This window comes from Marmota marmota, unplaced genomic scaffold (genome assembly GCF_001458135.2).
Source record: "Marmota marmota marmota unplaced genomic scaffold, marMar, whole genome shotgun sequence".
NCBI lineage: Eukaryota > Metazoa > Chordata > Mammalia > Rodentia > Sciuridae > Marmota > Marmota marmota.
The window spans coordinates 79,491,530-79,519,369 of NW_026000026.1; the positions used below are offsets into that span (position 1 = coordinate 79,491,530).

The following is a 27,840-nucleotide window of genomic DNA, read 5'->3' on the forward strand; positions in this document are numbered from 1 at the left end:
GACCTGGTCACTCTCCATGTAAAACCTTTCTATACCCCTTCCCATGTACAAAAGGAGCCAGACTTCTTCCTGGCTGATGGAGAGTAAAGAGAAGCCTTGCTTGAATCTCAGGCTTCTTGTGGCATTCAGCCTCAGCTCTGAGGGCACCCTTCAGGGCTGAGTCCCCCACCATCATAGGTGCAGGGAAGAGGTCCATCTCAGTTGTTCTGTCCCTGTCACCTGACTGGAGTTCTCACAGTAAGTGCGCATACACACCATCTCCCTTGCTTACATTGTTCTTGTTCACTGTCTGCCAGCACTGGCTAGAGGGTAAGTTGCCAGAGGGCCAGAAGTTGCCTCTGTCTCCAGTGTCTAGAACAGTGTCTAGAAAGTTGATATGTAAGAAATGTTTCTGGAGTGACTTAAACAAATGAATACATACTGAAGGAAATCTGCAAATGCAGGATAGTATAAAGAAGAAAATAAAAACCACACATACTTCCTTCTGGGTGTTCCTTCTGTTAACATTTTGGAATATTTCCTTTTAATCTTCCCAGTTCTTTATATATCTGGTATACAGTATATATTTAATAAAATTGAGATGATGCTAATGTGTCCTTTGTATGCTGCTTTTTTTCTCTTATGATTACATTGTATGTCCACATGTTGTGAAATAGTCTTTTATTTTTTTTATTTATTTATTTATTTATTTTTATTTTTTTTTACAATTGATACTTTTAACACAGGTATTATCAGAAAAGGTAGGAAGAGAATGATTCTCTCTTCAGATAACTTGTACAACTCTTTTTTTTTATGGCAACATTTTTTTTTCTCAAGAACTTATGAATGTTTTCATATTCTTTTTTTTTTAATTTTTTATTGTTGGCTGTTCAAAACATTACATAATTCTTGATATATCATATTTCACACTTTGATTCAAGTGGGTTATGAGCTCCCATTTTTACCCCAAATACAGATTGCAGAATCACATCAGTTACATAGTCTTTTAAAATGCTATGTTCAATGCTGCCAAATAGTTCACCAACATGTCAAAATTAAGTATTTGCTATTACGGATACTGATAACTTGATTTTTTTTCTAATTGATCTACCCTCTGGCTAAACCATCCTAATAGGACCTGACAGTTAATATCCTCAGGTAACTGTTCCTAGCTGTGAACAATTGGGTAAAAGATGTTAAGCTACTTTCCAGGAAATGTCAACAGACCCATCTTTAGTGTTGTTTTTTTCTGCAGCCTCTTACAACGGCGATTGACCTTCTTATTAAGTCAAAAGTTTGTGGTTAGTTGGGGGTTGTGTTTCTAAAACTTCCTGATGGAAAGGTAAACCAATAAAGATGTTCATGAGTGAGTAGAGCTGATGGGGGGTGGGGGTGAAGGCAGGTCCAGATTATTCTTAACCCCAGAGTGTTTTCTGTTGAAATTACTTAACTCTTGGGGACAGAAGACTGAAGAGTTTCTAAATACTCAATATTTATAAAATCCCAGTGAACTGAAAGAAATACAAAGACAATTATCTCATTTTAAGAAAGAAACTGAGTCTCAAACAGGGACATTGTCTTGCCTGGGGGCAGTGCGGGGTGGGGGTGGGGGAGTCCCATAGCAAACAAGGATGGTGCCCACACTGGAGGAACCAGCAGCTTTTCACAGGTCAGGCTGGGGTAATTTCTATGCAGATGGACTGCAACCCTTGCTGCACGATGCACTTCAGAGTTTAGATGAGCAAGTTAAAAGAGAGAATCAAATTATAATATTTTAGAGAAATCCATTAAAGAAACATTGCAGTTGATAGTCCCAGTATTAAACTCATTTAGGTGGATGACCCTATATCCTAGTCTCAGAACTTTTCTGAAGATGCACCCCTATCAGTAAAAAGTTGTTAGCAAATCTCTTATATATATATGTATGTATTATGCCCAGCATCTACACAGACTACTATAATAATATACTGCCTATTTTTAAAAACATACACAAAAAATAAACATTTTACCAGAATGAAAGAAAAACATAAATAGTTGTTCTTTTACTTTTCCCTTTATCTTAGTAAGTGGTCTCTTATGCTCCCTCAGGGGCCCACAGCAGAGTCTGGAAACCATTGCTCAGGATCATTATTTTCCACATGAAGGGAAAGGTCATGGCTCATCAGTGGGCCATGAAGTCAATTCAGCAAACTGCACCTACCACATTGTAAATGAACTCTAATACGACCCATAGAAAACAGTAGCTGGATTGCAGGTGGTAATGGGAGCTGCTGTTGAGTAGGGCAGTTTTTTAATCATTTGTGTGAATTGAGTGGGGGCACGTAGTGAACTGTGAAGTATGAATCTATCTAAATGAGAAGTTTGATGATCGTGAGAGTCATTCCTATATTACTTCCATAAGCTCTCACTTCATCACTCATCTTTAGTTTGGTTGTCCCCAGCATGACTGTCCTTTTTGATTTAAAGTGAAACAGCAATCTGACTACTCTCCCGTTCAGAAACTCTCAGTGCAGAATGGAGTTCTGACTCCCCCACCTTGAGTCTCAGACTCCAAGCACAGTCCTAAGCCACTTTCCTGGTCCAGCTGTCTCCCCATTTTCTGTGTATTCTATACTTAGATCTTAATCCTCCCCTGAGAACTTTGGACAATGTGAATTGCCTCAGCCCTTTTCCACATTTTCAAATGCAGCCCATCCCTCTGTAGTAATGCTTCTCTATGAGCTCCCTGGGGTCTTTCCATCCTTTGAATGATCTCCATGCATTGGAAAAAATAACTTTTCTATAACATAGCTAAGTACCGTCTCAAGAGGAACTATAAGAGAAAGAGAGGCCTGGGATCATACCCACTAGCTTCCAAAATCCTTTCCCAGGCACCCTGCCCACACAGAGGACCCATATAAAAAATCTCATTTTCATGCTGAGATTCAGAGACAGCCATGGGCTATAAGGAGACCATAATCCATCAAGAAACAAAGACAACAACTGGAAGAAGTCTTGGAGGTCAGTTTATTCAATTTCTCCATTTCACTGATGCTGGCAATAACCCTAGCAAAACTGTATGTACCAGGTTCTATGTGAGAATTTTCACAGGCGCTGACTGCATGCATCACTGAATCCACACAATGTCCCTGTGATATAGATATTATCACACCCATTATGCAGGTGGTCAAACTGTGTCATAGAGATTGAATAACTTGCCCAAGTTTGTATCACCTGGAGTTGCAGGATTTAGACAGCTGAATTCATGAGGCTGCAGGTGAATCACTGCAAAGGGGAAACTGAGGGAAGTGTCTAAAGCCACGGGTGGGGTCCCACCTGCCATCAAGTTCATGAGCTCAGACTTTCTTCTTCTCCACTCTGGCCTGCCGACATTCCTCTTTCTATCTCTTTCTTCCCTCTTTACTCTTTACTCCCTTCAGCACTTCTTTTATGAACTAGATGTCAGAAAAGGATGCACAGAGCTAAAAGGAACCTAAGAGACAAACTATTTCAACCTCTTCTTTTTTAAAGCTGAGGAAATGGAGGTCCAGACAAGGGAAGGGTGTGGTACCAGATCACCAACAGCTGTGGCAAGGCTGAGGCGAGAACCCACTTCCTCTTCCTCCCTCTTTCTTCAGTCATCCTACTGGCCTGGCTTCCTCAGGCCCTGTTCACAGCCAACGCTCGGCAGGGTCTGCCCCTGGCCTCTCTCACCTTGAGTGCTAAGATGTCACCTTATTCCTCACGGACAGTGGAGAGATGGTAGCCTTCCACAGGAACCAGCCAATATAACAAATTAAAATAATAAAAAGAAAGAAAGAAAAAGAAGTTGCCAATACCCACAGAGTATTGGCTCAGAGCACAGCACTGTGATAGTGCTGGGGATAAAACAATATGTCCACCTGGACACCCTTTTATATCAACGCCACCCCTCCCTGCTGTGTGCACCCATGGAGCACAGGCCCCTCCTTCCTGGCTCTGACCTCCTTGGCTGTGTCATCTTCTGGGTGTCCTTCTCTCTCACTAGACGTCCTGAGAGTAGAATCCCCTTTTCTTACTTTGCTTTCTCGGGACTCTCTACCCTATTATACGAGTTAAGGTATAATAAATACTCCGTCAGGTAGCTGTTGAATGGACTAACAAAAGCATAGACCCTGAATTGGTTTGCCAGGGCTACCATTTCAGAATGCCACAGACTGGACAGCTTAAACAACAGAAATGGATATTTTCTCACCACCTGAACACTGAAAATCCAAGCCCAAAATGTCTGGAGCGTTGATACCCTCTGAGCCTCCCTCCGTGACTTACAGATGACTGCCATCTTGCTGCCTCTTGCACATCTCTAGTATCTCTCTGAAGGCTCTAATCTCTTCTTAAAAGGTCACCAGTCAGATTAGATTAAGAAGAACCATAACAGCTTCATTTTAATTTCATCACCTCTTTAAATGCCCTGTCTCTACATACGTTCACGTTCTGAGGTACTGAGAGCGAGGGCTTCAGAAGATTAATTTTTCAGGAATAAAATCCAGTCCATAATAGTGCCCTGTCTTGGAAGGGTTTATAGTTTAATAAAATGAAATGATTAGACAATACAATAACTGCTTTAATAATAAAGTGCAAAGCCTTGTGGAACACAGATCATGGTTAATGCTCACAATCGTTGCATCACCAAGAATCTCTGTGTCATGTACTGTTCTAGGCACAGCATGTATTATCTAATTTAATCCCTCCCAGGATTAAATATCAACAAATATTTACTAGTGCCTGCCATGTCAGTCATTATGCTAGAACCCAGAGATCCAAAAATACATGAGCTTAGATCATAGTGGAAAGACTCTCGCTGTTTAATAGGAAAATATGTGTCTCACACACTCACACAGGCACACGCCACAGTAGGATAATGTAGCTGTCCATTACTACTACATTTATGGTTCTTAAAATAGTTATTCCCTAGCCAAGTAATTCAGTCTATGTCCAACTAGGGAAATAGGAATTATTCTAAGTATTTCAATCTAAGGAATTTAACGTAGGCATTATCAACATTTGCAGATGAAGGAACCAAAGTATAGCCAATAAGTAATTTGTTGCCTATCACCATCTAATTTATTACTGTTCCAGGGCTTATATTCTGACTCCAAAATCTACTCTCTTTACCAGCCCTCTTCATTGTCCTTCAATGACAAAGGGATTTTATTATTTTTTAAAATGTATTTGTTCTAACTAAGTATATATGACAGCAGAATGCATTTTGATTCATTGTACACAAATAGAGCACAAATTTTCATTACTCTGGTTGTACACAATGTAGAGTCGCACCATATGTGTAGTCACACATGTACCTAGCTAGGGTAATGATGTCCTTCTCATTCCACCATTTTATTATTTTTATCCCAACAGGAAGGGGGATCTGAGACCAATGCAGACAGGAGAGAAACTAAGCAGAACCACAAAGTGGGGGGAAGAGAGCAGAGACAGGAAACAGAATAGGATTTCCAAGGCCAAGATCTGTAGGCAGCTGGCTAAGAAGGTGGCACAGAAGGCTGGCCCGAGAGGTGAGGCAGGGAAGGTAAGCAGGGCCAGATTAGGTGAGGTCTTATTTAATGTAAAAATAAAATTAGGCTTGATTCTCTAGATGCTGATGAGCTATTGGATATTTTAGAAAGAGATCATTTCATCTTATCTTCTCATTTTACCTATGAGGAAACAGAGCAGGAGACAACAGACTTACCCAATGCCACACAGGTCAATAGCAGAACAGAGGCCAAAAACCAGGTCTCCTACGCCTCACCACTGCCCAAGTCTTACACTCTTCTTGTGTAAGATATGGAAACTGAAATAATTTTGAAGATTGCTTCTTTCCATGTTTTCCTATGTCTTTCATGCCTCACCCTCTTCCAAATATATATCTTTATTTTATTTATTTATTTATTGTTTGTTTGTTTGGTGCTGAGGATCAAATCCAGTGCCTCACATGTGCCAGGCAAGTGCTTTACCACTGAGCCACAACACCAGACCCTCTACCTTCTTCCTTTTTTCATGCAATTGTACTTCTGCCCAAGTTTCAACCAATTAAAATCTCCCCATATAAAATAACTACATGTATCTAAAATAACGACCACAGGTCAAAGCCAGAATGATTCTATAGAAATTGCTAATGACTTGGCTTTCCTTTGTGGCTCTGTAGAAAATGGCAAAAGGATTTACTGGAATATTTAATGAACTCGAAGGACCTGTATTTCTATGTCTAAAATCTAATAGATACTTACAGATACAGAGATAAACTAAGCAGTCACTCTGACTGGGTTTGTTTTGCCAAACAAATATATTAGGTCAGCAAATATTTATGGGTGCCTGCTAAATGCCAGACACTGTGCTGGAGCTTCAAGATCCAAAGATATATGAGCTCAGATCCAGACAAAGGTGCTCTCACAGTTTAATAGTAAAATACAGGAGCATACCCCTATCTGGTGAGCAGTCTTAGTCTGTTTCTGCCATCCTTATGAACCTCATAGTAGTGATTCCCCAGCCAGGTGATTTAGTCTGGGTCCAACCAGGACAACAGGAAACATTATAGGTCTTTCAACATAAGAAACTAATATAATTCTCCCTTTATCCACAATTCCACTTTCTTTGGTTTTAGTTACTTGCTATCAAACATGGTCCAAATGTATTCAATGGAAAATTCCAGAAATAAATAATTTATATTGTTAAAATTGTGCACCTTTCTAAGTAGCATGATTAAATCGTTCTCTGTTCTTCTCCATCCCCCCTGGAGCCATGATTCATCCCTTTGTCCAGCATATCCACACTGTATGACACCCCATCAGTCACTTAGTAGCTGTCTTGGTTATCTAGAGTGTTCAGAACTGCCAATGGTTTTATGTATCCATTGGAGGTCTTCAACATAGACCCCCATTGTTAAGGGGATACTGTGCATAAGGAATTGAATGCACAGGGGATGGGGCACCATAGAGATTAGCAATAGCAGGAAGATGTTACTGCTGCTGACCTTGGAGGGACACAGGAGAAGGTGATGTTACCATATCCTGGAAGCCAAGTCACTTGGCAGGAGCTGGAGGTGCCCAGCACAAGAGGCCACTGCTGGAGATGCCACTGGAGGCAGAGAGAGGAGAAACACATGGCATCTCCCCTCCTCTCCTCCAATCTTCTATCATCAAGTCCCATAGCTAAACCTGCCTCAGCTTAACAGGGTAAGGAGCCTGGCGCACACAGCTCCCTGGAGTTGCGAGCAGAGCAGGGGAAGCAAGAGGAAGTGAGCCTGGGAGCAATGGCAGCTACCCCGCACAGCAAATGACCTTGAGCAAATCACTTAGACTCTGAACTCTTAGTTTCCTTGCTGGTAATTTGAGAAGAATAATACCTCTCAGGTTTGTCATGAGACTTACATGAAATGAAGTACGTGAAAGCATTTTATAATCCTCAAAAAGCATGCATACAAACATAAGGGTTTTTATTCTTGGTTTTTATCCAACTTCTTTTGAAATTTAGGCTGTGGCAGAAAAAGTGGAGTGGTGTTCAGTGGTCCTCAGGAACTTCATATTGCCCAGCTGGTTACCTAAGCAAAGGGGAATATCTGCTCCTCTTACTGCTCATTAGCTCAGTCTGTCACTCTGGTCCATCACCTTCGAAGGCCACAGACTGATGTTAAATAAGTTGGCACACAGAGGAAAGGATGTTAGAGCATGTCCTCAGTTCCAACTGGCTGTGGTGATCTTGAATCAAAAAGTGACAAATAGGACTCTAGAAATTACTTTGAGATCACTTATTCTCTCTTTCTCATTTTACAGAGGACAGAGGGGAATACATTTGCGTGATGTCACTTGCCAAAATCCTGGCAGAGAGCGCCAGCCCTGGAGGACCTCGCTCCTTCCCGACTGCTCCTCTCTTCCTTGAACCCTGAGGGCTAAAATTAGTCTCCTGTAACAGTTCATCCTTCAACTTGTCCTTTTTTTTTTTCCTTACAGTCTGTGCCTCTTTTTTCCCTTTTAGTCTTTTCTCTCTTCTAATGGTATTTGACAAGTCGATTTCATGGGCTCTTTCCTCTATACTATTTTGATGGAAAATGAAAGCTTAGCAATAATCTGTATCTATTTCAAGTTAAGATGGTATAAAATTTTCCTAAATAACCCAATTCCCCTTTCATATCAGATATGAAAAGGTATTACAGTGCTTTGAGACCATTTTTTCTGCCAACGTTGGTGCTGATGATAAAAATCAGAAGGTTTGATCTCTTCCTTTCTAGTGGAAAGTTATAATATAGTCCAGGCCAAGGGCAGATCTTCTGCCTACACACCAGGGCACTCACAGCTGGCCATGGGAATGGCAATATTTCTACCAATGGCCTAAGATGTTCCAACCCTCTAGGCATGAGTGGTCCCATCTTCTTTAACTTTGAATGTGATTTGGTGCCAACTGGTAAGCGATGTTTTGCTCACATCTTAAGAGACTGTGCTTCGATTGCCTCTAAGTTCCCTTCTAGCTCTGACTTTAAAGAAATCAGTCCCATTCCACCAAAGAAGCCCTATTATGGTCACAGAGGCACCAAGATCGTAATAACCCCCTAAGTGACTCATGGAATTCCCAGCGGCCCACTGTAAATTGACATTTCACTGATGCAGAGCCCATGGCATCTTAAAATGTCAAAATGGGAAGACCGTCCATCATCATTTGCTGTGAGCACTTTGAGGAGTCTGGGACCTGAAGCTTATTGCTATCTATTCATTGATTCCTTCAAGAGAGATTTATTATGCTCATGCTATGTGCCAAGCTCTGAGTCCTGGGATACAGTAATGAATATGAAAGATGAGTTATCTGACCTCACAAGTACTGTGGGGAATGATACAGGATAACAAAGAAACAAATAAGTAAGATAATTACTGTTTGTAATGGTTGTTTGAAAGGTATAAATAATGTAAAGTAATGGATATTGAATAAGTTGTGGGAGAAGGGGAAGTGGAATTTAAGATGAAATCTAAATCTCAAGAAGAAATCAGCTGTTGAAACCAGGGTGTTAAAAAAAAAAACATTGCAGGCTGCAAGAATGGGATATGTAAAGGCCCTGAGGCAGAAAAGTAGTATATGTAAAGTCAAGGCAGCCAATCTTACTGGAATAAAATAAAGAAAAAGGAATATGGGGAGTAGTTAGAAGAGTTGTCTGGGGCCATATCAACCTTTGGGCCTGATTATGAACTTTGGGCTTTATTCTAAGAATGGGAAGTCTTTGAAGGTTAGTGACATGATCTGGTTTATGTGGTGTCTTTAAGACCCAGTAAGGAGTTTGGATTATAAAAGAGAGAATGAGGCTATTGAAACAGTTCAGACTAAAGAAGGAAAAAGACCAATTTTGCATAAATGGAGGGGGAAGAAGTAAAGGAGTTTGAGATATATTTAGGAGGTTGAGTCTGTAAGATGTGCTGATCACTTGAATATCTAAATTGAGAGAACCAAAGAAATCAAACCACTTCTAGATTTTTAACAATTGGGTGAATGGATATGGCATAATTGGTATTATAATGAATGTTGGAAGTGGATGGGATCAGAGAAATCTATATATTCTACAGTCAACCCTCCGTATCTGCCAGCTCCACATCTGTGCATTTAATCAACCCCAAAACAAAATGATTCAGAAAAAAAATTGCATCTGTACTAAACATGTAGAGACTTTTATCATGTCATTCACTATTCCCTAAGCAATAGAGTAGGAAACAACTACTGACATGGCATTTACACATATTATGTACTATAAGTAGTCTAGAGAAGATTTAAGGTATATAGGACAGTATGAGTAGTTATATTCAAATATGATGCCAGTTTTTATAAGAAATTTGAGCATCCACAGATTTTGAGATCTGTAGGAGGTCCTGCAGCTAATCCTCCAAATATTCAGGGAGGGCCATAAAGAGAAACAGAGATCCCAGGAGATACAAGGTAAATTGGTGGCATAAGAACTGGAATATTAGCACATTTCATCCAAGCCTTAAGAGAATGTAAGACTTCAAATTATTTTAGAGCAGTTTCATTCAGTGGGCATGACTTTTCCTGTTGGGGACATAGAGGCCAACACTACATTAAAACATCCTTCAATGCATAAGACAGCCTCAAACCAAAAAACGAGCCAGCCCCAGGTGTCAAAAGTGCTGAGGCTGAGAACTCTGCTTCAAGGTTGCTTTTGGGCACTTACGCAAATGAAGCCCCAGATAAGAGGGTACTGGAAGTTTCACTCCAGATGGAGTGCTTGCTAGGCAGCAGCCTAGGTATAATCCTGTGACTGAGGCTAGTGTGGTTTTCCTGTGAGTATGTCTGAGGCCCTCTGCAGCCTTGGCGAGAACAGAACACTGAGCCATAGGAAGCACTTAGCCTGTGGTGGGCCAGGGGGGCGTTCTGCTAAGCACTCGCTGACCCGTGAGAGAAGTGATGGGGATGAGTCTGGGCAACATCAGGAGAAGAGAAGGAGGCCGAGGCTCCTCGGGGGCATGAGGGCAGAGAGCAGGAAGTCCTCTATGACTTTGGGCTTTGGGGGGCAGGTTTCCAAACTGGAAATCATCTGAAGTCTGTTGGGTTCCATTTCTCCCCGCACAGTAAAATCACCTGAGAGGGGTTTTAAAGTCAGATGACCCAGGCCCCACCTTCACAGCCGGTGAACATTAGTCTGACTTAGGGACCCAACACTGGAATTTTAAAAGCTCCCCCAGGTACTCTGGATTGAGAACTGCCAAACTAATCCAAGCACCACACAGTCAGGTGCCTACAGGGCCAGCCAAGGAAAAGGAAGAAAGGACCAGGCAGGTCTCTCCTATGCAGGCAGCCTTGGTCAGCCAAGGCCCACTGCTTCCTTGTAGAAATCTGGGCTTCATGTCGCCAGATCTTTCTGTCCTCTTTCGTGTGTGTGTGTGTGTGTGTGTGTGTGTGTGTTTTCCAAAAGCCTAAAATCCAGATTTTAAAATGTTAGCTCCAACTATCTCAAAATCCCATGCCAAACAAAACATATCTGCAGAGTGCGTTGGGCTTTGGGGCTGTCTTTTAGCAACCCTTGATCCAGTGCAGTGGTTTTCACACTTCTTTTTTAGCCACAGGAGGTTTTCTCCAGACAAGTTATTTTGTGAATTGCTATTAATTAGATAAATCTAAATGAAACTTTGGTTGGAGCAGGACAGAGGCCTTCTTAGCCTCCTTTTCCAGCCTAAGGTTATTCTTGAGGATGCAGGGGGTCCCTCCATTTCTGGGGAGCCTTGTTAGTCCTTTTGCCACCTGAGAAAACTGAGGGCTTCAGAACACAGTCCCAGAGCAGAATCTTGCCCACAGGGCCACTTAGAAATATGTGGGGATGCTTAGGGTTGTCACAGTGACAAAGTGGGTTCTATTGGCATTTGTGGCTGAGGACCAGGAATGCTGAACTTCCTGCAATGTCCAGGACAATAAAGAATTATCCCACACAAAATACCAATGGTTCCCCACTGGGAAACAGCCGATGAGGAAGCAAGAGCCACAGAGGCAGCATCAGCTGGCAAGATGATGGTAAGTACCCCCAGGGACTTTAGCCCCAACCCCAGGGGCTTGAGGATTTTTACCTGTGCTTGTACGGATTCATCACCGACTCATCTGGGTTGTTCAGACTTTAGACACAGGGGAGAAATTATTTATAATTAAAGCCAAGTAGCCTCTTGAGGAGGGACAACCACTATATCAAATGCTAAGCCAGGTTTTGAGAAGCCAATTGGGAAGGAGATCGGGACTCCAGCATCTCTTCAGCCTGGCTAGGGGCCAGGGGTCGGCACTGGGAGAGGCAGAGCAGCTGCTACAAGAGCAGAGGTGCCGGGACACTCTGGAGTCAGGGCAGTGACACAGGTTTGTTGGCTCCATTGGTCATTTAATCCCTAGGCCACAACTCGCCAGGTTCTAAAATAGGATGTGGGAGCAGAAAGTGAAAGGAGGGTGTTCCCCAGCCCTGCAAGGAACATCCAGCCAAGGAGCATCCTTCTCCTATTTTGTCATCGCAATGCTACGCGTTGTCCAGTTTCGCCCCTTACAAAACCATTACCCCAGAACCACCTCCTCAGCAACCACCAGGTAAGGGAGGAATCTTCCCCACCTCACAGGAAAGGAAGGGGCCTCAGACATCCCAATGTGGCATCTGCCTTAAATAATCTAATTCTATTTGCCTGTTTATGCCTCCTTTCATCATCCTACAAGGAAGGTCAAGGTAAGGTTTCCTATGCCCTCTTTGCAGTTTAGACCAACAGTTCTCAAACCACGGTGGGCCTGAGAATCACATGGAAAACTTGCAGAAGTCACAGGACGTTTTCCCTGGCTAAGAAGGATCCCCAGCCTCCCCATCTCTCTCAGCATAGTTGGACACCTCACTGGTCCAACTTGGGTCAGGGAGACGGGGTGCACTTGGGTGTCACTGCTTAATTCCCTTAGCTAATGAGGAAGATGAGATACAGTCCACTGGGGTGCTGCCGAGCTGGCCATAGGTGAGTCCCCCAATTTGCAGCATTTGCCTATTTTTATGATGTCAGTATTCACAGGGTGGTCAATTTCAAAGTACCAGTGTTCCATCAACGAACATGGAGTTCAGAAGAGAGGTGTGCACAATCGGCTCTTTGAGATGGTAGGAGCCAGCTCCAGCACCCATTTTTTTATGTTCCATTTCCAAAGTTGGAGTTCTTTCCTCTCAAAGACCCAGAGCTGGGACATGAGACAGGCTCACGAGGACATGAAACAGGGAGTATGGGTTCAATGACATCATTTTCAAGAGCCAAACATGCTGATTACTACTAATTCAACCATGGTCTTTGAAGGCCAATAAACATGACTTTCAATTCCAACTCTGTGACTATTGGTTGGATGACCTTGAATAAGTCTCAGATCCCTCTGGGCCTCATATTCCTCATATCTAAACCAGAAATAATAATACATTCCCGAAAGGGAAACTGTAAAAGGCTAAAAGTTATGACATATGTAAAAGATGTATGACAGCTAGGACTCGGTCGCTAGTTCTACTTGGCAAATTCTTGTGCTGAAAGAATGGGATCCTAATTAGAATAAGTTTTGCTCCATGTATATATAATTCTACTGTCAAGTATATCTAAAAAAAAACAAATAAAAAATAAATAAAAATTAAAATAAATAAATAAATAAATAAGCATTTTTTTTTTCTTTCTCTTCCACATCCTACACATTTTTTAAACCTAGAAAGGGCTTTGTAACTCTTCTCATCTAGAAGCTTTGCTGGGGAATCAGAAGTTCAAGGGCGGGGCAGACAGGGGTAAGCAATTTCTTTGCTCAACAAACCACAGGCAGCTGGCAGGAAAGTCACTCTGCCTCAAAAACTTTGTCACTAGGCCATGGTGTCCTTTCCGCAGACCAACCTGGAAGCCAAGCTTTGGAAGCTCTGCACGTTTGCACTGGAGTGACATCATCACAGTCATTATCTGTGCAGAGTTTTCACAGAGAAATCCGGAGCCTTGGTAGCCTGGGCTTTGGGATCCGGCTGGTCCTGCAGAAGGTCGCTTTCACCTTTCTGTCGCAGATGACGGAAACATTTAAAGCTATGGATTGTGTCTCAGCATCCTTTTCCCTTCACACCAGCTAATGTGTTTTTCATTTCTCTTGGCTGGCTCCATTTCCCACATGTTCTCCCAAGCTCTTCCTCTGGGCTCCCCAGGGCTTCCCACAACAAACCTGCGTGCTTTGGAGTCCTAGCAGGAGGGGCTGCTGAAATGCATACCGGATATGCCTTTGGCTGTGTTTATCAGCCCCAGCCCAGGCTGAAGATGGTGGCTGAAGCAGAGAGCCTGTGCTGTTCAGGTGGCCTGACCTGCCAGCACCCCAGCCCTGAAAGCAAATGCCCATCTGGCCTGAGGAGGCAGAAATATCCCACTCTACCATCAGTCCACTTTGCAGGACCCTGACAAGGTCCTTCCCTTTCATATCTCAGCCTCCTCATCTTTAAAAATATCAACTGTAGTGGTCTCTGTTTTATATGGAAGGCTGCATTTTACAATCATCCCTTTACCTGTGGTTTCCTATTGAAGCCCATTCCAACCTGTGAAGTAGGAGATACCAAAATAAACCGCACTGCTGCGGCAATGGTCCCTCTGCTCATGCCAAGAGTGGTCAGGACTTTTGTCCTACCCTTAGCTGTCTCACTTAAACGAGGAGGCTGGAATGGGACAGCAGGCCTGCGGCTCTGTCTCACTATATAGGTAGGACCTGCTTCATGTCCTCCTTTGTCTCTTCTTCCTTCTGTCTGTCTTGGTCTTTTCCTATGAAAGCAGTTTTGCCCTCGGTGAGCCCCAGAGGTAGCTGGGCACATGCAGCTTGTGAGGGAGCCTTACAAAGCACATGGAGGGCTAATTAGAGGACTAGACTCTTTAAGCTCTCCGTTTGAATCCCTGGCTAGAAGAAGCCTAGTACTATTTCCTGCTCTTTTCTCATCTTTTTTTTTTTTATTTCTCTCTCTTATCTGTGCACTTGTGTACTGCTACCAAGTACTCCTTTTGGACTCAGGATGTATGTGATATTTGGGGGCTTTTTTTTTCTTTTCAGTTCTTTTTGGTGGAAGGGTCAGTCAAAACAAAAAGTATTATTGGGGATCCATCAATTCCTCAGACCTCTAGGTTGAAGGAGGACCACTTGCTTGTGTCGTTTAACTGTTGCTAAGAGAAGTCAGGAAGAATCTCTTTAGAACCCAGACACCTCAGGTGAGGTGATTTCCCACGTTTCCTGGAACACCCCGGTCCTGCACTTCACTTTTCCCACACAAAGCCTTCTCAGTCTCCCCGTTGGACTTCACTTCTCCTTTCTAAATACAAACCCTGGCCTCATCTTTCTGGTTATACTTCGGCTTAGCACCTCATCCCCCTCTATATCACTTACCTGGTTTCCCCCTCATGGACTGAAAATTCTTCTACCTTAAAGACTCTTCCCTCATCATGTTTCTACCCACCTTGCCACTCCCACACCCACCACCCATCAGAACTGCAGCTTCCATTTAGTAAAGTGCATTCTCTGTGTTGGAGACGATTCAAACAATATCTTATGTAATCTGCCATCAGCTTGTTGAGGCAAGTCATATTACTATTTGCACTTAAATAACTTTCCAAGAGTCGTACAGAAGGAGGAGAAGGAACTAGAATCTCCAGTAGTTTTGTCACACTCTCTAATTCTCCAGCTGCTGGTCTCCATTCTGCAATATCCTCCTGGCATGGTGGCTGGGGGAATGTGCCAATCTGATCTTCCCAAGATTCAGCACTATTCAAACAGAAGCAATGCTTTCAAGGTCATCTGATCCCACCCTCTCATTCCTCTGATGAAGCTGTTAAAGCCAGAGAGGGGTCATGAGTCATCCCAGGGTGCCCGTGTAGTTGGCAGCACCACATTATGCCCAGCCTCACACCACCTCCCCCACTGCCTGCCACCTCTCGGCCTCCATGTTCCTAAAGAGTTTCCATGGAACGGGAATGGCTCGGTATTGGAAATCTTGGGCAGGAAGAGGGTGTGGACACAAATGCATGTCATGCTTCATGATCACGCCATATAGGACATCAGAGACACCCAGCTTCCCTGAACTTTACCTTCCTGAAAAGTTGTGCGTAGATCAAATGCTGGCTTCCTCCTTCCAGTAAGTCAGCCTCCCTCTGGTGGGTGAGTCAGATTGGCTTGTGGCTGGGAGTCCGGGCCATGGCTTTGTCTTTGTGCTGGTTGTCAGTGGATTGCGTGTGTATGGACTTTAGGATACACAAGATGACACACTATTTGTTACTGTTTAACCTGTCATTGACAATTTCTACCAGATAATTCTTTGTTCTGGGGCCTGCTTTGAGCAATGAAGGATATGTAACAGTCTTCCTGGATTCTACCCACTAAATGTCAGTAGCATCTCTTCTCTCCCAATTGTGAGAAGTGAAAAAGTTGCTAGACATTGAAGAATGTCCCTGGGAGTAAAAGACCCCTGGTTGATTTAGCCTTTAGTCTCATGTCTCTCTGAGGCCTTTGAGAGTAAATTTTCATTGTTAAAGAGAGAAAATACAAAAAAAAATTCCCACTAGAATCCATATCCTAAAAATGCTCTGATTTGAGATTTCAAAATATTTTTATGCTTTCCATGTATTATATGTTTGTATTTCGTCCAATATTTCTCACAAGAATCTATGGGGCAGCCCTGATTGTTCCCATATGTATTAAGAGGAAGATACAGAATATATATTACTAAGACACATCAAAACTTGGTTTTATCATCAGAAGCAGAGTGTGATGGTTAATGTTATGTGTAAATTTGAATAGGCCATGGGGTGCCCAGACATTTGTTCAAACATTCTTCTGAGAGTGTCCTTGAAGGGGTTTCTGGGAAAAAGTAACTTTCTGACTGGTAGACAAGTAAGGCAGAATGTCCTCCCTTAGGTGAGACTTTTCCAAAGAGTCAAGTGACAAGAGAAAATGTCAAGACCAGTTTTGTGCTTTTAACCTTCATGCAAATGTTTCTCAACCCAGGAGTTTCAGGCTGGATGTGTGGTATGCTCTCTTGGGTACAGAGGCCAAAATAAAGCCTGAGAAACACAGAACACCACTCTGTGTGCTGCCCCTCTTTGACTAGTTACCCCAGAATCATGGAATACCAAGATTAGAAAAGTTTACCAGGACAATCTAACTCAGATATTTATCCAATGACCACACAAATAAATGAAATCTGCAGCTATAGTGAGCTCTCTGATGGAGTGGCATGTTGCTAGGAACAGACACTTTCCCAGAAAGTGGATGAACAAAGTGACATGGGTAGAAGGCATTCAAAGCAGAGGAAAACCTAGGGTGATGGGGAGGGGGCAACTTGACCCAGAATGACTCTGTGGAGTGAGTTCTTAGGATTGGTGAACATGCACTCCACCAAGGGACAGTGATGGGGACTTGAGAATCCTGCAGGAGTGGGGTTGAGGGTGAAAGAAGTGACAGTCATAAAATCACAGAACCTGGTCCCAACCTCTCTCTCATTTTGTAGTGGAGGGGGAAAAAACCTAAAACAGTATGTGTTGTAGGGAATTGCAGAGGTGGTGTGAGAACTCAGACTTCCTACCTCTGGATCAGTGGTATTTCCAGCTACCAACCACCTCTGCGTGCTTCCTGGAATTTTCCAACCTTTCCTTCACCCCAGAAGGAGTTTCCCAGTTCTTAGAGCTTTAGAGTTCTTGTCCTGATCGTTATACTGTTTCTTCCTAAAGAGTGATAAATATGCTCTCCAAAATCCATTTGCACCCTGAACCCTGAGCACAGGACCATGCAATAGGAACTACCCCACACAAAAGGGAAATCTGTGCTCGGACTCATGGGCTGGATCATCAGCCAGAAACATTAAAATAACTCATGACTAACAAAGGCAGAAGTTACAAGAGTTGCAAGAAGGCCCACAGCCTGGATCTAATCCACAGATTTTATTTCTAAACCACAGCGTTTTGTTTGGCTATACAATATGTCAAATGTTTTTGAAATTTATTGCCACTGTTTAGAAATCAGAAGATTTCTTACTTAAAACAAATCAGATCCCTAGCCTTTATACCCACATGACAGTAAGTTCCTGGAGCTGCTGCCTCCTGCCCACATGCCCACACTGTTCCCAACCCCTGGGGTGGCAGGTAGCACCTGTAGCCTTGAACTCCACAGACGTGCAATACAGAGTACCTGCCCTGCCCTGCCTTGCTCTGCCCTCCCCTACAACAATTCTGCAAAGACCTGAAAATGGCAACTTTGAAATGGCCCTGGAGTCTTCTGTCTGTGGTCCAGCCAACACCAGGTTCTTCACCTGTTGCTCTCCTAACACAGGCTGTAGTCCCCTTCCTCTCCTGCCAATCTCTTTCTGGATATAGTCCCCTATGTCATGTTCCTCTTAAAAGGATTCAATTGGCATCAAGTACAGTTGTCCCCAGGTGGGCTGACCCATGTGAGATTTGAAGGTAGCCTTTAAATTTATACATCATTAGTTTTCAAGTTGGGAGCCAGGCCAGCAAACACAATGACAACCCAAATGGAAAGAAGTCTCATCTCAAACAAAGTTGATTCTCTCTTATGATTCTAGCCAAACAGAATAAATTCCCCAGAGGAGAGCATCAAGTCATTTCCTGAGATTAGACACTGGCAGATCTCTAATAACATAGGAGGAATGGCAAGCATCTTGAAAATTTTTTCTCCGTTTATAAGAGGTGAGAAGACTCTAAGGAAAATACTCATAAGAGTCCTTGTAAAATGACAGCTATGTAACCTTTAGGTGAAGTTACTGCACATTTTCTTGGTTTCCAAAATGAACTATGGTGGACTCACCTTATGCCACCCTCACCCCAGCCAGGTTAAAACTGCATAGGTAGAAAGCAAGAAGACTAATGGTGTCACTCAAACACACTGGTGCCCTGGGGACTTCCTTATCTGCCCCTGTGTATTGGGCACTCTTAGGTAGGCTCACCACATGGGGCTTCAATTTCGTCATGCAATAAGACTGTTGAATCCATTTAGAGATTCCACTAACTAGAGCTGTACATCCAAAATGTTAGTAGTTTATGAACACGTTTTCTACAAATACCCTGAACTATTCATCAATTACTTAATTTTCCTCTTAAGAATGACTTCAATTTTCATAATATTTTAGTTTACCTCATCCCAGGCAAGCACACAAGATCACAGTGTGTAAGGTATGCTCATTATGATTTTAGTACATATTTTAAAATGCCCATGAATTGAAATTAAAAATAATATTGTCTATGTACCACCTAAAATCATCTCATTTGCATCTATTACTTTGGTTATAATACCAAATTTCAGGTTGACAAATCAACTACAGGAAGCCCTTGAGGTCCCTACGATTGCACTCCAAGCTGCTCTTGAGAGATTTTATAAATGTTCTGTATTCTTAAAAATCTACCTTATTCATTAAAAACCTAACAATAATTACCTTCAAAGAAATTTCTAAGAACATATCAGATATTTCTTGGGTAGGGACTGGGCAAAAGAACTGCGTCTTTTTTCTTGAGGCTCTTTTATCTAAAAATTTTATCCTATGTCTTTTTAAACGTCTCCTGAATGGCTAAGGACACACCATTCAAACACTTCGCAGGGCAGGAATGGAGAGAGCCTCCCTTGGATTGAGCCTGGAAATTTGACAGGGCACAGCCTAATTTGGCTCCTTCTATGTCCCAGGCAGTATAGTATTGGGGGTGCTGCAATGGCAGTGTTCTACAAAAAGAATAGGGTTTACTTAAAGTGACCTCATAAACACTTAGCAAAATCCCCCAACACCGGAGTCACACAGAGCACAGCTTAAGCGGACCCATTATTTTCTCTTTCAAAGATTCAGAAGTTCTGTTCTAACAGTTTCCTTACAGTGAAAGCAGCAAGAACTACAAAGGTGCCATCTCCCTCCAGCATTGCTTTGCCTGGAGGAACTCCTGCTATTTCTCCACCTGCCTGTTTTGCAGCTTGATGAATTTCCATATGCCTGACCCGAATGGTTAATAATGGCTTTGATGGTCTGGTCATAAGAAAAGACCCAGGACTTCCTCCCCCGCTTGAAGTGATGCAAGAAGACATAAATATGAATGCAGCAGACAGGTCACATAGTGGCCTTGATTTTGTCCTGCAGTAGCTGCACAGAGAGCTCCCAAGAGGGCAGGGAAGAGTTACTTATCCCAGATCCCAGAGAGGTGCCCAAAGAATATGGTGAGTATGTAATAAATGGTGAGTATGTAATAATGTTGAATGAATGAATGACAACTATTATACAGGTCAGTTATGTGAGCCCTCACAGGGACAGAAAAGGTAATCAAGGAAAATGTCAGAGTATAGGTGACATTTAATAAAGACTTGGAGCTGGGTATAATTTTATGGCATAGGAGATTTATCAACACAGGAGCTTTGGAGTCTGGCAGCTGATTTTATTTGAATTCTGCCACTCCCATGCTTACCACTGTGGACATTTCTTAATTCCTGTGAGTCCCCACCTATGAAATAGGGATAATGATACAATCAACCTTAAGGACTGTCTGTGAGCATTAAATCACACACACACACACACACACACACACACAAAATGTACTTGACACCAAGCCTCAGTGAATGTTCTTCACAATCTTCTTTGTCAGCACTATCATCTAGGAAAGTGGGGACAATATTCCACAGAAAGGAACTTAAGGGATTGGAGCACCCATCAGGAGACAGGTTGCCTATGATTTCCAAAGAACAATCAACTCACCTGAGCTATTCTCAGCTGAAGTTTGCAATCTTGCTAGCAGACTTGGGGGAATGGAGATTGTGGAAGAAACATGGCCCCTTGTTCTCCTCAGCAGGTTCTGTTCTATTCTGCCCTGTGCTGCCCAATGCTCTGGTTGTGCCTCTTCTTTGACAGTGGGGATGTCACTTTCCAGGACAAAGCCTTCAGTATGCAGCTATGGGACCCCCTGCATCTTTAGGCTCTAGAAGCAGATCATTCTCCTGGCTGCATTTCCCTTGGAAAGAGCTAGACAAGAAGGCCAACAGCTTCAGTGTCAATCAAAGAAGAAGACAGGATGCAGGAGGAGCCACACAATTGCCAAAGGCTGTTACTAAACTTTTGCTTCTAGGGGGAGCCTTCTCAGCCTGAACATTTCCCTTGGTGCCAGGGGTCCTCATGAGATTCAGTCATTTCTCATGTATTTATTGTCCCATCAGAATCTGTTGTTCTGCAGTTTCATCATTGTACATATCACTAGCTGATACTTTATTATGGCAGTGAGTGCTGTATCTCTAGTTTGAAGACAGTGCCTGTGACCTAGGAAGCATTTAGTATTTGCCAAAAGTTGGGAAAATGCATGCGTGAGTATTCACAGTGCTTGGCACATCGTGTGTGTTCCACAATAATGGGAGCTAGTCCCTTTCATTATGAAGGTGGCATGGGAGAGGATGGTTTTGTTTAAGGAAGGCTTCCTGGAGGTGGCATTTGAGTTAGACCCCAAAAGATGGAGTGAAAATTCTACAAGGAAGGTTGAGAAGTAAAATGAAGCATTTCAAACAAGAAAGTCAAGTGTTGAGACATGGAAGGCTTTTGAGATATTGGGAATATAGCTCTGAATAGCTGGAGGGCTAGAAATACAGAGGAATTATAGAAACCTCTACTTGGAGAAGCTTCCAGGTGCTCTGGAGGGTCTCAAGGACATGCAAAGAGCAAGGGATCCCTCCATCTGACAGCAGAAACTTCTTGATGGTCTCCAAGGAAGGGACTAACCAGTGTCTGACCAGTGTCCTAAGTGTAATACAGCAATACCTGGCAGAGTGAATGTGAGGTGGGAGGGGAAGAGAACACACAGATCAAAGCCGGGAATGTTGAGAAAGTATAAACAGAGCTCAGTGCATCGTTGACTATTGGTTTGAAACAATAAGCAGGAAAGAAGAGAGTCAGAGATGACGTGGAAGTGCCCGCATAGCTGATTGAAATACGGATAACGCTGCTGCAGCAGGAGCAGAGAGGCCAGGAAGAGGAGCAGACCTGATGTGAAGGCAAGGAGGATTCCATAAATCCTGATCTTGTTGGGGATCCGATTTTCCCGTTTGGTGAATGCTTATGGGCATACAGGTGGCAAAGACTAACTGACAGCGAGAAACAAAAAGAAATTCCAAATATGGACAAAGGCAGGAGAAATTTTGAATCTTGTTCAGGAAAGAATCTACCTAGGTCTTACAGTCAGCAGAGTTTCCAGAGTTGGGTGAATCTGACTTCTAGTACTGGCCCTGCCTCCTCATAGGCGAGGGACCCAGGGCAACTCTCTTGACTCACCCAAGCCTCTGCTTCGCCAGCTGTAAAGTGGGAACAATAACATATTTATTTCACAGGGCTTTAGTGAGAATGCAATAGCATCCACATGTGCAGTCTTCTGCATGGTTGGTGAAGCATTCAATACATGTCAAGGACTACTGACAGCATTTTATTCTTTTTATTTAAGACATAGATTGCAAATACAAATGCCTATAGAGGCCAACTAGGAAGAGAAATGAAGCAACCAGGTTTTCCACCTACAAGGAACAGTGGCAATTCACCTCTAGGAAATCACTGGCACAAAGGAGAAGAGACCCATGTCACCGAACCTTGCGATGTCTCAAGAGAAATTGGAAATTTCATCTATTCAGGGATGAAATTTTAAAATGTTAAAATGCTAAATTTAACTACAAAATAATATTGTGGCACACAACTGTGTTTGGGCCAAATAAAATGTGTCTGTGGGGCTGGTGGTTTCCAGAGGCTGCCAACTGTGGAACCTGACATAAGGCAGGCTTCCCACACGGCCCAGAAATCCAGGGTGCCCTTTTGGAAGGCAGAGTTGCCTCTTCCTCCTCCTGAGAGATTGGGCCACAACCTCCCCTTCTTGTCAAAAGAGGGGCTTGCAGGATCTGGTACCTCCAGCCCTGTGTGATCTCTGTATCTGAAGATGTGGCATCTGGTCTTGATGTGTTGAGGAAATGAATTGTCAGAGGGATCCAGAGTTGTTAAGCTGGCCAAGATGGTCAAGTTTGGCTGTTGGGCTGCAGCAAAGAGAAGCCTGTGGATATTTATACCTGCTGTGAAGAAAGACAAGTAAGAGAAGTGGTGAGGCTAACTGGTAACACAGAGAAGCAGACTCTGACCTGACACAGAAAATGGCTTCAGTAAAGACAGCAGTTTAACTGGACCAAGTCTGTGAGTGTGTGTGTGTGTGTGTGTGTGCACACGCATGTGCACCTGTATGTGTATGTGCTTCCCACTTTGGGGAAGCAGAAGAAGAGAATGGCCCCAGTGTGCATCTATTTGCTGTCCTCAAGTGTGCTCCTGTATATATGAACAGACTTTTTAATGCTTTGTCCTCACACAGAAGGAATCAGCAGCTGGAGCTATTTCTGATCCTTCACACCACCATTTCACTCACCCCACTAAACCCTTGAAACCTTCGCCCAGAATTGTCAGCTATACCTCTGAGTTGCAGAACCCAGGGTGGAGATGCAGAGAATCTCAGAGGCTAGTCTGATTGTTAAACAGAAACACAAATGAGCTCAGACCATCCTGCCAGGGGTAGCTGGGGATTCCAGGACCTGGTCTGCAAAACAGAACTGCTCATGGGTGCAGAAACTGTTGTTATCCCAGCCCACAGAGGTGAGGATGCTGGGAAGGCAGGATCATCTTCTAGCAAAGTACATTCTTAGCCCTAGTGAAAATTTGGTTTCTTCCACTTTGCTGGGAAATTTGACTTTGAAGCTGTGAGTAGCTTTTCTACTCCTGCATCTTGTGGCTACATGACCCATGACATTTTATAAAAAGAAATTTTTCCATCTTTTTTAGCAGCAGAAGTCTTTCTTATAAATGTGATGGATTCAAACTAAAAAGCTTCTTTTTAGCAAAGGAAACAAATCAATAATGTGAAGAGAAAGCCTACAGAATGGGAGAAAATCAATATTTAAAGTATCTTTTGTAAGTGACTGATTCACATAGTCTTTTGTTAGTGTGAATCTTACTTCTTGGTGGCAAAGACTTCACTAGTTTCAAAATCTCCTAAATGCCTATCACAAAACTTTAGGATTCTTTGAAGCACGATGTGAAAACCACCGATGTAGTCCTTCCTTTCTGGAGTACTGGGATTTTGAGTGAAAAGAAGTCAGTACCTCATGTCACATAAAGCAAGATAAGAAGGGCATCACAGCATTTCACAGAATTGTATGGATCAATTTGAGTAGGACACAGTTTTGGAAAGAGAAGGAGTGTCACAGGAAACAACAGGGCCCCGTGTTCTAGTTTGGGCTCTAGAGAGTGTTGGCTCTTGTCATCTGAGAGTCAGCACTCTCTGTGTGACATTAGAGAAGGTGCTTCTTGTTTGTGGACCCAGATTCCCCAATCGCCTGAGGATCCAGGATTTGGCTCTTGCTCAATGCCTTGTCCCAGAAGGCTGCTCTATCACAAAACCATGCACATACAGCCGGCATGCCACAGAGAGGCCCAGTCCCCCCACACACCCAAATTTATATATTCATGCTAAGTCTTCTAGGGTGATCCTATACAAAGAAAAGGAATAAAACTATTGGAAGGTTCCCAGTGGTGGCAAGTGCAGAAGAATAGCAAATGAGGTGCCAGCTATACGCATCAACCATGGAGCCAGCCCTAGATTCTATAGCCAGCCCTATATCCATTACGGGCAGTAAGATCCTGGGCAAGCCACTTAACCCTCTTGCTTTCCTCATCCATAAAATGGGACTAGCAGGCTTCCGCCCCCAAGGCTAGACTGCAGGGCTACTTAGTGTAGTGAGCAGAATGGGGATGCCCTCCTTGGTCTGCATTCATACTTCCTTTCTATGAATATACAAGAGACATTGTAAGCCTTTGTTTCTCCATTTTTCAAATGAAGATAATGGTCAAATCAGATAATGTTTGTGAAACACTTTAATTAGAACTGTACCTGGAATATATGAACACTCGGAAGGAGAAAAAAAAATAATGTGGTTGAGTATAAGGAAATTTCAGAGGAAATAGTGCCAGTTACAGATGAAGACTGGGGCTAGTTCTATGGTGTACTGGGAAGAGCCCAGCCCTGGGAGTGAAGGTGAAGCAGTCACCCGGTTGGGCTCCACTTCCAGGAGACCTCACCAAGGGAAATTCCTCTTTCTGGGCTGCAGGATGTTGCATTCCACAATCCTATTCTAATAATCTCTCGTTTCATGGTATAGTCTCACTGTTTTAAGTTTTTTTTTTTTAATTGGTTGTTCAAAACATTACATAGCTCTTGACATATCATGTTTCATACTTTAGATTCAAGAAGTGGGTTTGAAGTTTTTTAAGACTCCATGGAGAAGTAAGGAAGATAAGAAACCATCTGAGCTGCAGAGCCAAACCCCATGGAGTATCATTCAGCCCCTGCCATGACTTTCACTCCTGGTGACCAGAATAACCTCATCTATCCATCAGCTTTGTCCAAAGCTGTTGCTGGCGCCTCTGATTATGACCACTGTTCTGCCAGCCGCAGGGGTGCATGCTGTAATCCCAACTCCTTGGGCAGCTGACGCAGGAGGACTTCAGGTTCAAGGCCAGCCTGGGCAACTCAGGAAGACCTTATCTCAAACTAAAAAATAAAAAGAGCTGAGGATGGGGCTCAATGGTAAAGCACCCCTGGGTTTAATCCTCAATACCAAAACATAAAAAATAAAAATAAAAAATTTTTTTTAAAAAGTATGATTCTAAGTTTTAGCCCTGTCTATCTTACTGCTCTCCAAGAGAAAAGGCTCATTGGTTCAGGCAGACACCAGCCAGAGCTCAGGGCTCCTGTAGGGCAGAACGTTCACACCTTGCGGCCTGCTGGCCAATCCACAGTTCAAAGTCTTTGGGTCAAGACCTTGCTGCCTACTGCATCACCTATGGCCAGGAAGCCAAGCCCAGGTGATGCTAAGCATGTCACCTCATGTGTCAGGAACCTCCTAAAGAAAGGTCAGGTTAGGTCCTTGCACGGTCCACCTGCTGTGATACTGGAGGGGAGGAAAAGTAACCAAGATGGTCAAAGAGATAAAGGCTCCACAAGTCTAAAGGGATAGATTCTCTAGAAGGAATATTCTAGATTGGTGACAGATGCTAGGCATGAAGAGCTAATGAGTCTAATAGGTGAATCTTCAGGAACTGGTTTCTTAGCCCAGCCTCCGCATTCTCAGGATGTGTGGCTTTGGGTGAGTTGCTCAACCTCTCTGAGCTTGAGCCTCCCAGTCTTTCAATAAGAATGATATAATAATGATGCCTCACCAAGGGAGTAAGTGAGGGTTAAATGAAATATTGAGCATGAGGCCTTTAGCACAGAGCCTGGCATAAAGCAAAAGATAATATTTAGTTAAAAAGAAAAAAGAAACCTACAGAGAGTTCCCCTTCTCAGAAACCATCCTCAGAGAAGAACAGAACAACATTGCAAGAGGAAATCCAAGCACTGGGGAAACATGAGCTATGATTGTTATTCTCCAAGTCTGTGAAAGAGACGTGGGGTAAAGGTGGTGTGCGGTGTGGTAGTGGGCAGGAGGTGAAAGGGCACAAGTCCAGTAAGACACCTAGGCATGGGCCCGGCTCTGCCATCCCGTCACTAGCGCTAACGAGTCGCCGCAAGACCCTCCCTGGACTCAACTCTCCCATCTCTACAATGAGGGAGAGGGGCTCTTGCCCCAGGGCCACTTCCCACTCTTGGACTCTAGGATCTTGCAAGGATCGAGATTGGCAGAAGAAAAAAAAAAAAAAAGATTCAGTCAACTGACCCTAAATTCAAGAAGGGCTATATGTCGTTTGTTTATTTGTTTCTGTTTTGCTTTCTTTGATCTTTGGGGTCAAATTGCTCTGAAAGGTAAACTTCTGCCAGAGTAACAGACTTCCTAGGATCAGGAGGTTCAGGTGGACCTAGGAATGGCGTTCAGTCACGGGGAGGGGTTCAGCAGCTGGAAACAGGGCTGGTCCTGTGTGATCCATGGTTGGAAGACAGAACCTGCCCCATCTGAGGGATGACCACTCTGGCAATCAGAGGTGTCTTTCTCCAGGTAACTTCAGGGCACATTCTCTCATGTCCCATAGGTATCTATTCAACTCTCAGGTCTGCACCCCTAACCCTGGACACCCCAGAATGTCTCTCTCCAGTCTCAATGCCAGTTCCTTCACTCTCTAGGCCCCTAACGGCTCTCACCACACACAGCCAGACATCCCATTTTCTAACTCCCATAACGGGAGGACAGGTCCACCAGAAAGAGGATTTGTTTTCTTCATTTGCTCCTGAATCCCCAACTTTTAAAACAAAGCCTTGGACATAGCAGATTCTCGGTAAATACATGTAGACCCCCCACACACACCCAAAAAAGGAGAAGTCCTATAATAAAATTCTCCTTTGTCCTAATTAATGAAACCTAGAGTCAAAGAATTGATTCCTAATTGTTAAAATTCAGAATGCAGCCAGCTGACCAGGAAAGGAAGTGGAGGAACCAGTGGTCTTCCCTATTGCCACACACTTCCCCCATGTGCAAGGCCATCAGGGCACTGCCTGGGGCAAGGCAGACCATGTGAGGGCCGAGTGGAGAACAGCTACTCCTCAGGGCCCCCTGACTTGTGAAGGACCTGCCTCTTTATTCTGGAGGCCCTCCATATGCCAGCCTTGAGTGGGGCTTTGAAAGCCTGGACATTCAGGAACTGTCCCGAAATTTCCCCTCTTCCGCATCCAGGAGGCCTGCCACTTTCAGGAACTGCTGATTGTCCAGGGAACATAAACAAAAGAACAAAGGCAAAATCAACTCATTGGAAGGGAAAGAATCTCACACTGAATGGAACCTAAAACCCACTTGGAATGTGAAGAGCCGGAGGAATGCAGGAGGAGCGCAAGGGCAAACCTGGGGGAAGGGTCCCAAGAAACCAAAGAAATGGCATCCTGGTCTCTGCCCTTCACAGCAGGGGCAAGTGTCCCCAGAGCTCCAGCTCCTGAGAAACAGCCCTGGCTGCCAGCTGAGCCTCCATCCTTTAGCCCTGAGAGATTGGAAGGCAGACTCAGGCATACAGGCTGCCAATGTCTAAGAAGGGTATCTTTCTGACTGTCCACTGAGCATCCAGAACCCTGGGGGTCAGCAAGACTTGGGGCACTTTCACCTTGGGGCTGCATAACTCTTGCACATTCTCTTCTCTTTACAGGACTCAGTTTCCCCTTCTACAGACAAAGAGGTCTGGGCCGCATCTAAGTGGCTTTTCCTGTTCCTTCTGAGCCTCAGTGTACTTTTCTGGCCTGTGTTCTCCACACACTGTTCTCCCTGTTCCCGGGCCTTCTTTTCTGTTGGCAGATGAACTGTTTCAGGCTGGTGAAACCACATCCCCAGAAAGGGGAAGAGCTCTGA

General features: G+C 43.6%; 1 long non-coding RNA gene across 1 annotated transcript; it reads left to right on the forward strand.

Annotated features, from left to right (window-relative positions):
- Nucleotides 1–983: 983 nt before the first annotated feature.
- On the forward strand, nucleotides 984–26,802 carry LOC125619120. The gene is made up of 2 exons (XR_007350621.1): nucleotides 984–19,677; nucleotides 24,758–26,802. It is a non-coding gene; the product is annotated as an uncharacterized LOC125619120 (long non-coding RNA).
- The last annotated feature ends 1,038 nt before the right edge of the window (nucleotides 26,803–27,840 follow it).